This window comes from Drosophila innubila (genome assembly GCF_004354385.1).
Source record: "Drosophila innubila isolate TH190305 chromosome 3R unlocalized genomic scaffold, UK_Dinn_1.0 2_E_3R, whole genome shotgun sequence".
Taxonomy (NCBI): Eukaryota; Metazoa; Arthropoda; class Insecta; order Diptera; family Drosophilidae; genus Drosophila; species Drosophila innubila.
The window spans coordinates 27,455,343-27,464,754 of record NW_022995380.1 but is presented as its reverse complement, the minus strand read 5'-3'; the positions used below and the strand labels follow the sequence as shown (position 1 = coordinate 27,464,754).

At 36.6% G+C, this 9,412-nt stretch overlaps 1 long non-coding RNA gene across 1 annotated transcript; it reads left to right on the top strand.

The window, feature by feature from the left end:
* Positions 1-8,758: 8,758 nt before the first annotated feature.
* On the top strand, positions 8,759-9,227 carry LOC117791589. The gene is made up of 2 exons (XR_004618076.1): positions 8,759-8,970; positions 9,026-9,227. It is a non-coding gene; the product is annotated as an uncharacterized LOC117791589 (long non-coding RNA).
* The last annotated feature ends 185 nt before the right edge of the window (positions 9,228-9,412 follow it).

Below are 9,412 nucleotides of genomic sequence, written 5' to 3'. Positions count from 1 at the left end.
GCATCGATTTGTATGGTCAAAAAAAAAATTTAAGACTGGAAAGCCAATTGCGTAAACTACGGTCAATTCTATGATCTTTTCACCAAAAAACCAGTTCAAAAATCAATTCCTAGTCTTCCCTTTTTGAGTTGAAAATGTACTTTTTCGAAATTGTTATCATGTTGTTATTAGCATATCTTAAGTGTTTTTAGTCCGATCCTAACAAAATTGGTATTAAAACCAAGGAATCAAACCGAAAGCAATAAAGGTTACAGTTTCGGTTCCGATACGTTCCGAAAAAACTATTTCGGTAAAAGGTTCTATTTCAGTTTTCTTCTTTCAGTTTCGGTATCAGTACCGGTACGTAACGGTACACCAAATCAATTTTAAAACATTTCAAATATCTACATTCAGAGGAATAAAATTTTTTTAACGAATTCAATAAAATTTTAATACAGAATGAATACAGAGGCCAAACCATAATCAAAATGACATTCCGATTGCAAATCGGTAAAGTTTTGCCAAAGTTATGACAGTTCGAAGTTGCTCAAGCCTCTAACCTAGCAACTTTACAAGACAAAATATTTCTTAATTTTGGCATGATTTTTTACAAAAAAATTAAAGGTCTCAGAATCAAGTTTAAAGTGTCATTTTATACTAATTACGATATAAGGAGTTAATTAAAATTAAAAACTTGAGATTTGAAATTTTGAATTTTCAAAATATCAAAGGGGGGACCCTTACCATTAACAAAAAAAATTTTCTAAATGAACAAAATTTGAATACAGAATAAATATAGAGAGGCCAAACCATCATCAAAATGACATTCCTAATAAAACTCTGGTCAGTTTTCTTCAAGTTATGACAGTTAGAAGTTTGTCAACTCTTGGACCTAGCAACTTTACCAAAACCGTATTTTTACAAGCGATTTGAACTTCGCTTCTAGAAAGAGAATTAATTTCGGTTTCGGTGTCAGTTCCGTTACTAAAAATCAAACGGTTGGTTTCGGTTAACGGTTCCGACACCGGTTACGGTGTTTTTCCCTCTTGTAATATAATATTATCATTGCATTAAAGGACCAATGGCTCTTGGTGAAAACATCTTAGAATTGACAGTAGATAACAAATTTGTGTTACAATTTTTTCTATAAAAAATCGATGCACCCTACTGTATATACCCTTCCATGCATGCCTTTGTTGCTGCCCAGTGCATTGTTGAGCTGCTTGCTGCAACACTCTCTTATTGTTGCTGCTGCTCGACGGCATTGGCGAAACTTAAGCAAACCTTCCACAACATGCCAGAATTTCTCTCTTGTCTTACATGCATTATGTATACGCATAGTAATCACTCAAATATGACTCTCGCGGCATTCACTCGTCGCTCGTCAATTGATGACGAGAGTAAATATCTACAAATTTTTGATCTTAAGACTTTATTACACAAGTTTTGACAAGTTACATATATCAATTAGTAAATTAAAGTTACATGTGCTAGAAAATGAGAAGTCAATGATTGCAATTCATTCTTTGCTAACGACTCCTTCTTGTAATTGTATGCAAACAATTTTACTGACTCTCGTGTTCTATGTAAATATGCTAAGCAAAACAGAAACCTTAACATAACGGTACCATTTAGGGAGGACATGCGAGTGTGTATATAACATAAGGTCCCAATGTTGCTGCTGCTGTTGTTGTTGCCATCACAGGAGCAAATGTTAATGAATCAAAGGCAATAATGGCCAACAATTTCAGGCCAACTACAAAGGAAAACAGGAAGCGCACGCAGCCCTCGACCCCTGACCTCCGAGCGAAGATTGAGACTGAGGTTGGGGTTGGGGTTGGGGGACAAGGCACGTGTGACTGCTGATAACGAGCGAAAGCTACAAAAGTCATGCATAATTAATCATTTGTTAATTATAGACCTGACCAAGCGCGAGTATATATCGTACACTTCTCATCATCATCATCATCATCTATGTAATATGCATGTACCCATATTTGACACCTGCGAAAGTAATTACCTTTGTTAACTTTGGAGTTGTTTAGCTATATTTATTTATTTTTTTTTTATTTTTGTCCGAGCTCATTATACTCGTTGGGTGGGAAGGGTGGCACCCACCCAATGACATTCATGTCAGCGACAGTTATATAAATGAACTTTTCGCAATACCCCCACACATGTGAGTACCCAGCTGGCTGGCAAAGTGTCTGCATGTGTGTGTAAATGTGTGTGTGTGTGGTGAATATAGTTCAAATGGATGCATCTCGCTGCTTGCTCTCACTCGTCTGTCTTTGCTACAAATGCCAGGATATGCCTGGCCAGCTGCGTAAGTGTACATATGTGTGTGTGCTTGCCAGTGTGTGAGAGTGTGTGTGAGAGTGTGTGAGAGTGTGTGAGAGTGTGTGTGTGCCAATGTACCATGTTTGCTGCGGAACAGGAAATGAGCACCTGCTGCTTATTTATATTTTCCGCTCACTTGAATGTAAAATTACATGATATTTTTATTTATTTTTTTATTTTTTTATTTTCACAGTTGCTGCTGTTACTGTTACAGTTGCTTGCCACTTGTAGTCTGGCAATTTTTGTGTGAAAATATTTTTAGTGGCCCATTTGAAGACAGCTGGGCGCACCAGCAAGAAGCGCACAAAATTAATGCTTGCATTTAAAGAATTTGTCTTGGACTACAACTGTTGAATACGAGCACTTTAATGGCTATCAGAAATTATTAAATAAGATCTATAAATGAATTTATTGCAGTAGGAAAGAGTTCATATTTTTTTTTAAATATGATTAAATTTAATTTATAAATTGCAGTATTGAAGAGTTCATATTTTGTATATTAATATATTTCCACTACGAATATTATTTAGTTCAACATGAGCTCAAAATAGTCACAGACCGCAATGTATAGTAAATAGGTTGCCAGCAATTGTTAACTGCCAGTAAAACAAACCACTTCAAAAAAGTTGACTGTTCACTGAATGTTTTCGTGCAATGTGAGAACCACATTGGATCGAAGGGCAAAGGGCAAAGGGCAAGGGGCAAGTACGGGGGTACGACCTGTTCACTGCCAAAAATGTCCATGGTCATTTGCGTTGTTGTTGGGGTCGCGTTTGGCAAAATGTTTTCCCCATTTTTGTTTTTGTTTTTCTTTTTTTGCACATAAATTGTTGCCGTTTTTTGAATTTAAGCCAACAATTTGTTTGCTGGTCGGCCAACACTCGGCCAACGGTCTGAGCACATGAAATTATGCGCCAGTTAATTGCAGTTGTTATTGTTGCTATTGTTGCAATTGTTGTTGCTGTTTCACATGATTGCGCATATTGGTTAGCAGCATAATCAAATGTGCAACTTTTCTGACTCTGCTCCAACCGCATGAAAGTTTAATTACACATTGCACATTTTTGGCCAACACTGAGCACTGAGTACTGAGTACTGTATGTGTGTCATGTGAGTACGTGAACATGAATCACTGGCAGCTTCATTTAAAAACAAATTTAATTTAAATCATAATTAAATTGGCAAGAAGTTTTTAGTGCACTTTGTTTACCTTCTCTAGCTGGCAACACTTTCTACAGCTCCTAATCAGGCTTTCTTTTTCTGGGCCATGTAAACAGCCAAGCAGCCAGACTCATTAAAAATAATACGGAGCTGTAGGTTGGCTAACAAAAAACCAAGCGGCTCATCTTGCAGCTCTAAGAAATTTTTATATAATTTTTTTTTTTTTTCTACTTATTTTATGCTGTTAACCCTTGGTTGGGCCAATTGCACGAAAGCCACTGCGCTAACTTAATTTGCAAGTAGCGTAATTGCAGCAACAGTAGTAGCCAACTGACGAGTTGTTAGCCAAAGTTTTCTACGTTTATTTGTAGGCGTCATTATTCGACTAGCGAAGGGTTGTCAAAGCCAAAAGCTGAAGATAGGGTGAATTTAGAGATAAAGCCTGAGTTCAACGCACGGCAGAAACACTTATCCTCGATTTCTACACTGATAAAAACAATGTTCTAAAATTAAAACTAAGAACTTTGGTCTAAGAATTCTTGGACTTGTGAACATTTCAATTAAGACCAAGTTCTTAATTTAAGAATAAATGTTCTTAAAGTTAAACGAAAAAATACAAAAATTAAAAAAATTATTTTTAAATTTATAATTTTGATTTTATATACATTTTATTCTGTCTTTTTAATATTTAATAAATGCTTTTTTATTTTTTGTTACGAGTTGTATATGAAATAGTACATATATATACTATATATATATATATATATATTATATACTTTCATAACAATTTTAGATTTGAATTCTTGTATTAACAACTTTGATTTTTTAATATAGTCATAAAATGTTTTTACTTTAAAAGCAAAATATTTAAAAAGAACGTTCTTGATTTTAGAAGTTGTTTCTTTTTTTTCAGTGTAACTTTTGCTATATGCATTTTTGTACATTTGTAAACTACAAGTACTTGATAGACTTGGCATAATTAAAATTTAAAATTAAAGTTCAGACTTGGTTGTTTGTCGCTTCGGGCTTAACGTTTCATTTAATATTTAGCCAAGTTACTCGAACCCATAAATCAATGCCAAACAAGCAGCTTGGGGGAGCGACCCATATGAATACTCAAGTGTCTCACAACTGACGCACGAGCAACAAATGGGACAAATTTCCATTTCTATCCAATGCCGCATAAATGGCACATAATTTACGATACGATACGATACGATATGAGGATATGAGGATATGAGCAACGCAGCGGCAACAGCTAACCAAATATGCAGCTAACCGTCCAAAATGCTGGTAACAATATTAGTTAGCGTGAGCAACAACAACAACAACAATATGGGCAAAAACAAAACAGCAACTACAACAAGAGCTGTGAGTAAAGTTTACATTTAGTGTTGTGTGTGCGTGTGTGTGTGTTGTGTGTGTGTGAGTGTGAGTGTAGCCCGGCGTCAATGTGTGAAGTAATTAATTACAAAGCAACTGATGTGAATCTCTGTATATGTATGTTTGTATGCATGTGTGTGTGTATGTTGTTGCTGCTGCTGCGTATCTCTGTCTAGCTGTGTGTGTGTGCGTGTGTTAAGTTCTCGTGTGCTTGGGTGTTGGATTATGATGCATGATCGTGTATACATTTCGTATTGTCACACGCACACTTACCCGCATCACACACCTACACACACACACAGACACACACGCACATATTGGGTAAGGTAACGTTATCTAGGTTCTTATAAATGTGTTTGTTAGCTGTAACCGAAATTGGATTGATTTACACATCAGGTGAAAAACGAACGAAAACTTCAGTGCCCAAATGCATTTCATTAATTAGCTACCAAGAATCTTGTTTGCGGTTATATCAGCTACGATTTCAGCTGCACATACTTACATATTTATGAATGTTTCTTCTTTAAATTTAAAACTGTTGTTGTATTTGCAGCAATAACGCATCATAATGCAATCACATTACGCTTAAATCAATTCCACTCCATCAATTGAGTTTCACGCTCCGTTCCGCTCCGCTCCACTCATCCCTGCTCTAGGTCTGGGCACATCTCATTAGCAGGACGACTGTGGGCGTTGTCTTCTGAGTGCTAATTATATTCATCAGTGTCATGAGCAATTCGATTTAAAATCATGGCTCTGGGTTTCAAGCATATTTATGAGAGTCACACACGTGATGTGCGCGTCACAAAAAACGACCTTAAAAATAATTCAAACAAGTCGGTACGGCTATAGTTAAAATCCCGACCATGAAATACCCGTTACATACGTTTAGGAGCTTGAACTGCTTTAACAATTTAAGTCAGTGGCAGTAAATAATGATTATTTTTTTTTTTGCAAATGAAAAAATCGTTTACTTCTAGTAACTGTAAATAAACGTGAAATATACCAAAATATTTTTTTTGAGGGTAATCTATGCAATTTTACCATGATCTTAAGACTTATGATTTTTATTATTATTAATTTACTCATGAAATAAACATTATTTTTTAGCAAAAAAATCAAACTCAGGAATAGTCATTAATTTTTGAGCAATAAAAAATAAAACATTATGATTACAGTCCCTGTTCTTGCTGCAATTAAGTAGGATAATAGATAATTAAATTAGATAACCTGTATTATCACAGAAAAACATATTATGTGAAAACTTCGGGTGTGATGGTTTTTCACGATTTGCGGGTTCGGAAACAAACTTTACCTGCTCAAAGGCAATTGGTCTCTGTGTGCCAAATTTGGTTAATCTAGCTCTTATAGTCTCTAAGATCACACAGAGTCGGAGATGCCTCCTTCTTCCTAATACATAACAAACACAATATATCCTTTTACATATTTTTTAAGTAAAGTATATATAATATAATACAGTTCTCAGTGCTGTAGAATGGAACGCTTCGTACAGCTGCGAGCGGGAACTGCAAATGGGGAAGGATGGAAATGGGAAAGTACATTTAAATTAATCACAGTAAAAGTGAATTGCCCAAAACAATGTAATATCCCGTTCAAGGGCCCGTGGGAGTAGATGGGCGACAGGCAAACAAACAAAAATCTGAAAATGCCTATGCCCAGAGAAGCATGCCACCCCAGAGAACAATGTGCCTGTCCCGAGTCCGTGACGAAACCAAACCAGAAATGTCACAGTATTTCTGTGAGTGTATGTGCGTGTGTGCGTGTGTGTTAGTTCATGCATGCTTGCTTCACTCTACCCAACTGTGTGTGTGTGTGTGCGTGTGTGTGCGTGCGGTTGCTCAAATTAAAACAAAGTGTCGTGCGTTTGATGAAAATGTAACGCGCTTTGCTCTGCTGCCAATGTCTGCGTCGCAGTCAGCGTCGCTGCTTGCGTCGCACATAAATGCTAATTGGCTTAAATGCGTGTGTGTGTGTGTGGGTGTGTACGTCCTTTGGGTGAACTTTTCCCATGCATATGCGGTTGGGTCGGCGTTTTCAGGTGTTCAAACTAAAACATTTTATAGTTTGGTTAATTGTCAAAGCTGCGATGCCACCAAAAACGCTAAAATGGGCAGTGAGACGGGTGGGGGAAATGGGGCAAAAGATGAGAGATTTTGCCTCAAACCTTTTATGACTTAATTATTCGATGGTTTTTGTGGCAGCGTCGACAATGATTGAGCACAACAACAACAAGTAGACTGATATAGAGACAAGTACAAGCTGAACCCTCAAGCAACTGGCTGAAAGAGCTACAAAACTACTGTCGAATAAAGTACAAGCAGAGGAATAATAAAAAAAGAAGCAAATGGGAAAGGCTATAGTCAAGATCCCGAACATAAGATACCCGTTACTTACTTCTATATATATATACTTTAAAGAAATTACTACATAATAAAAATTATTGCATACTTTTAGGTGATTTTATTTAAATAATATCTTTATTAATAACTTTGGTTAGCTATTACTCCCGTTGTACTTGTCCGATCTTGCTGCGGTTAAGTGAGAATATAGATAATACTAATAGATAACGTTATTTACCATATAAAGAGTATTATCTTAAAAGCTGTGGGTGTGGTGGGGCGGAAAGGGGCGTGTCAAAACGTATTTGGAGACTGTGCTTGAAATTTTTGTATCTCAATCTCTTATAGTCTCTGAGATCTAGGCGCTTACACGGGTGGACGGACGGACAGACAGACAGACGGACAGACAGACAGACGGCTCGGCTGTTGATGCTGATCAAGAATATTTATACTTTATGGAGTCGGAGATGCTTCCTTCTTCCTGTTACATACATTCCAACGAACACAATATACCCTTTTACTTATTTTTTAAGAAGCGAGAAACGTAAAAATCTAGTGAAAATTGAAAACAAGTGAAATAAAGTGATTTGTGCGTACGCGTGCGTTTTCTATTCAGCAAGCGAAATGCTTTTCGCCTTTTGTGTGCCCACAATTCGATGGGATTTTATGTTTATTTGCTTTCACTCCATTACGACTTTATGCTCTTTAGCAGACAATCAACATTGTTGATGTTGTTGTTGTTGTTGTTTACTTCCTTTTATTTCGATGTCTATTTGGATGCTTGGACTTGGACTTGGATTGTTCAGGAACAATGCCCGTGCAAAAATGCAAATTACAATTGGACTGAGGCAAACGAATGACTGACTGACTGACTGGCTGACTGAATGAATGATTGTCATTGCCAGCGAGCGTGCTATTTGCAGGAATTTGAAGCGCTGTAGCCTTGATAAATAGCAAGCGTTTGGCCTGGCTTTCTAGTTATCCCCCATATGCCATAATTTATGCAAATTAATTTATAAAATCCAACAAAAATAAAAAAAAAAAGCAAAAAGGCGAGGCAATCTATGGCTATGCTCGTCGACATATTTCACGCAAGTGCGACAATTTTCGCGTTTATGGCCAGCGAAACGTATATAAATATAGTGCGCCTTAAAGTAGACTCATTTATATGGCTTTATGCGCAATTTCAGTCGCTGACATTTATGATGTATTGTTATATATATGCATATACATATAAGCTCGCCTATGCATGTATATGTGGTATGATATGAATGTGTGTGTCGTCTTGGCAACTGTCATGAGTCTGACGAATGACTGCCCGACTCTTTGACTCACAGACTGACTGACTGACTGACTGACTGACTACTCAGCTATATGGTCTAAGGCCGTTGGGCATTGGCTCAGACTCTTTGTACACATAATACATAATACTTACCTGTCCACGATATTGTGATATGGTTATACGTTATTGTCTAGTCAAATATATGTCGCAGTAGGCGGCACATTAAATTCAAAACATGTTTGTATGTTGTTCGAGAAAAATTTGTTTGTAAGCAATTTTTGAAACCTTGTCGTTTGATTGAAAAGAAAACAAATCAATTCAAATATTAAAATGCCGGAGAATCCGAGCTCATCAAAGCCGAGTCCAACCAGCCCAAACCCAAAGCCTGTGAGCGGTATCAAAGATGTTAAACCCAAGTCAGCAGTGTCGGTTGTACGTACTCCACCAAACACGACACATGATCGCGTAAGTTAAGTAAAATTCTTCAATTGAATGGATAAATACTCTATAAAATTTGCAGATCTGGAAGATCATGAAAATGTAAAAGCAATAGCAAGTTTTTTACTAACTATCTGATGTGGGGTCAACAAGTTTTTAATTCTTTGCATACTAATATTTTTCTCATTTTAAAATGATATTAAATGCGAATTGCCTCTAGAAAGTGTACCTTATATTGCGCTGAATAAAGAGTAAAAGTACCACAGTGCTCTTATATTACCCAAGCTTAGACTGGAAGGTTGTCTAAGCGCATGAGCAGATATTAAAGAGCGCACTCGACTCTTGGGAAATTTACTCAGCTTCGTAGAAATTATGGCCTAAGGCGATGCAAAGCAATTTTGCCAATATTACTTAAGTTCAAAGATGCTTAAGAGCTTTAAAAAAATAAAAATAAACTATAAGGTAAAGC